General features: G+C 42.9%; 1 pseudogene; it reads left to right on the forward strand.

The window, feature by feature from the left end:
• Positions 1-888, forward strand: part of LOC129692199 (immunoglobulin-binding protein 1-like) — a 47,090-nt pseudogene extending 46,202 nt beyond the window's left edge.
• Positions 889-4,135: the final 3,247 nt, after the last annotated feature.

The raw sequence follows: 4,135 nt of genomic DNA on the forward strand, positions 1-4,135 counted from the left end.
TCTTCTTCTTCTTCTTCTTCTTCTTCTTCTTCTTCTTCTTCTTCTTCAACTGTTGCCATGTAGTCTCAAAGCTTCCTCTTTTGGTAATGCACTTTCTCGTTGCCCCTACCCTCAAATCCATCTGTCAACTTGCTCATGATTAATGTACTTTCTTTATATGCCATTTATGTTAATTCAAGTATTTAAGTATCTAGATCACGTACATCACAACAGCAAGGATGTCCTGAATATAGTATTATCCAACATTGTATTTCTTGCGTCTGACACCATTCATAGTATATGAGAGCACTAAAAATGCTTATTGAGTGACTATTTCCTTAATTACATACATAGGAACCAGATACATACATAGAACTAAAAACCTTTCTAGCTTCTCCATAGCCTCTCCAAATTTTATTGCTATCGCATCTCAAAGTCAGGCTAAAACGGAGAGATACTAGCAGAAGAAGGAGGTAGGTGGTCTGCACTGAAATCGGATGTAGAAAGTGGTCAAGGGGATGATATGCATGTTCCTAAACACCCCCTTCACCTTCTGAGGTAGATTGTCTTAAGCTTAGAAAAGATTGAGAGACTTGACCAGGAAATAAAGACCCTGAAAGAAAAAGACCCCAGGAGAGGGATCAACTGCTCACCCATCTCCAGGAAAGCCACATCGAATCCTTCATACTCACTCAGAACAAGGCCCAAAACAAACTATTTGGAACTGGTGAGTGATTGGTATGAACAGCATCAGCAGCATTACCGGATCAGGGAATAGCCATGCTGACATTGCAAGGTCAAGAGCAAAAGGATGAAGAGTGAGGGAAAATTCTGCACAGAATAGGGGAGTGGGATGATTAGAAGGATACCCATCCTGGGAGCTATGTCAATGAGCAGAATATGGGATAATCTTCCTTCAAGGTCAAAGGACAAAGCAGTGTGCACCTTTACACCAGGCTGTCCTACCCTGCCTCAGCAGGGTGCAGTGAAGGCAGCAATGCAGAGTTGGAGTCTTGCTGTGCATTTGATAGTGCCAAGTAATTGTTTGCTTGTACTCTAGGTAATGACCAGTGGTTTTTGTTTGATATTATTAATTCTCACTATGGTGTATTCCAATTCCTTAAGTGGTCAGAAAAGAGCACTAAGAAATGGCTCTATATAATCAGTGACAGCATGAATTCATGATCTTTTTTAATTTATTATTTTTAAAATTTTATTCACTTTACATTCTGATTATAGCCCTGTCCCTCATTTCTTCCAGGTCCCATCCTCCCTCTTTTTTCCCCACCCCCATCTCCTTACCCTAGTCCTCAGAAAGGGAGATCCCTCCTCCCTTACCAACTGACCCCAGCCTATCAAGTCTCATCAAGACTGGCTGCCTCCTCTTCCTCTGTAGTTTGGCAAGGCCACCTAGCCAGAAGGAAGTGATTGAGTTGCAGGCAACAGAGTCCATGTCAGAGATAGCTCTGGGTTACATGATCCCCTTACTAGGAAACCCACATGGAGACTGACTTGTCTATCGGCTACATTTGAGCAGGGGGCCTAGGTCCTCTCCATGCATCATCCTTGGTTGGTGCATCAGTTTCTGCAGGGCCTCCCCTGGACCTCACCCCTAGGCCCAGATGTTTTGGCTCTGTTGGTCTTCTTGTGATGCTCCTGTCCCCCTCTTGGTCCTTCTATCCTCCCCAGTCTTCCATAAAACTCCCTGCACGATGCCCACAGTTTGGCATCTGCCCAAAGGTCTCAGATGCTAAGGCATCCGCTAGGTGGTGGAGTCTTTCAGAGGACATCTATAGTAGGCTCCCATCCTGTTCTTTCTCTTCAACTGCTTTCAGTCTATTCTGTTTGCCCTTCTGAATGAGAATTAAGCATCCTCCCTAAGGTGCTCCTTGTTACTTAACTTCTTTAGGTCTGTGGATTGTAGTATGGTTATCCTATATTATATGGCTAATATCTGCTTATAAGTGAGTATATACCATGCTGGGGTTTCTGGGTCTGAGTTATCTCACTCAGGATGATCTTTTTCAGATCCATCCATTTGCCTGCAAATTTCATGATGTTTTTGTTTTTAATAGCTGAATAGTTTTCAGTTTTATAAATCTACCACAGTTTCTGTATTCATTCTTCAGTTGAGGTATATCTGGGCTGTTTCTAGTTTTTGGCTATTACAAATAAAGCCACTACCTTCTATTTTATGGCCCTATACAAAACCAAAAAACAAACAAACAAACAACAACAACAACAAAAAAAAAACCCACAGCTACACTACACTTAGGAGTTAACCCTAATTTTTAAATGTTTTTTTGTTTGTTTTTTGTTTGTTTGTTTGTTCTTCCATCTCAGAGTAGTTTGAGTTACCCCTGGCTAGTGACTGAGATAAAGCTAATCTATTTCTTGAGTGTGCTCACAGCCTAGAAGCAGATGACAGGTAGATGTGGACTGCAGTGTGCTGATGAGTATGGGGGTGGAGAAAGGGAAGTGAGCACCATCCTTCGACAGCTGTCTTTCCCCTTTAACGTGTCACAGTCCCACATACATGCCTTGCAGTCTGGGAAGTGTCATAAGGAGAAGTTGAATGGGCTGTGGGGAGGATCAAGGCATTGTTTGCAATTTGCATCAAAAGAGAGCCTGAAACCTGAAAGAGCTAGAAGATTATGCTCAGCCCATGTATAATTACACATTTGTGAAACTGAGTACTCAGCGCAGAATTCTGGTCAGGTTTCTTCCATCCTCTGGAATCAGCTAGCTAATAAGTTACACATATAAGTATTTTGGTGGTAGAGGTGATTCTGGATGTATTGAAGAAATCCTGACACATACACATGTCTATATGTATAAAGCTCATTTAGTGTTACTCCTACATGCCTGTGTTTAAGGCTGACCACTGGTGTTTGATAACCCGTCAGGGGGCTTGTTCCTTGGGAAAAGTGATTCTTCCTTTCTCAGAAGTGATTGATTGCCTGTGTGTCTTCAACTAGTGGTGGAACCTCCTGAACTTTCCCCAACCCATTTTGCCACGGTGATCATTATGTAGCTCTTTTTCACACCATTATATTTTTGATATTTCATGGGTGTAGTATCTCTGTCATGTCTACCAGCAGAATTCCTGGTCTAGCTCTTAAAATCTTTCGGTTCCCTCTTTCACAATGTTCTCTGAGCCTTAGTTGTAAGGGTTGCATTGTAAATGCAGTAACAGGGTTTCATTTCCCCATAGTCATTTATTCTCTGCATTTTAGTCAGTTGTAGACTTATGCAGTAGCCTCTGTCTACTTAAAAAATGAAGCTTGTTTGGTGAATATAAAAAGGGTTGTTTGTTTGTTGTTTGTGTAAATGTGCATATGTGTGTGCAGGTACATGTACCTGTGTACACACACAGAGGCCAGCAAACGGGATGGACATTGGAAGTGGGAGAAAACAGGGAACAGGGCAGGAGCCTACCACGGAGGGCCTCTGAAAGACTCTACCCAGCAGGGTATCAAAGCAGATGCTGAGACTCATAGTCAAACTTTGGGCAGAGTGCAGGGAATCTTATGAAAGAAGGGGGAGATAGAAAGACCTGGGGGGACAGGAGCAACAGAACCAAAAACTCTGGGCACAGGGGTCTTTTCTGAGACTGATACTCCAACCAAGGACCATGCATAGATAAAACCTAGAACCCCTGCACATATGTAGCTCATGGCAGCTCAGTTTCCAAATGGGTTCCCTAGCAATGGGAACAGGGACTGTTTTGACGTGAACTCAGTGGCTGGCTCTTTGACCACCTCCCCCTCAGTGGGGAGCAGCCTTACCAGGCCACAGAAGAAGATAATGCAGCCAGTCCTCATGAGACCTGATAGACTAGCATCAGATGGAAGGCAAGGAAGACTTGCTCTACCTGTGGACTTGGGGAGGGGCATGGGAGGAGAAGAGGTAGGGAGGGTGGGATGAGGAGGGGATGGGAGATGGGGCTACAGCTGCGATACAAAGTGAATTAACTGTAATTAATAATAAATAAATAAATAAGAAAAAGAAATGCTTCTATAATGATAATATCTCCAAATAAAATCATGTTTTGAGACATTACGGGTTAGGACTCCAACATTTTCATTTTAGGTAGGAGATACATTTCAACACACACACACACACACACACACACACACACACACACACACACACA

Source organism: Psammomys obesus, unplaced genomic scaffold (genome assembly GCF_907164565.1).
Source record: "Psammomys obesus unplaced genomic scaffold, mPsaObe1.curated_primary_1811, whole genome shotgun sequence".
Taxonomy (NCBI): domain Eukaryota; kingdom Metazoa; phylum Chordata; class Mammalia; order Rodentia; family Muridae; genus Psammomys; species Psammomys obesus.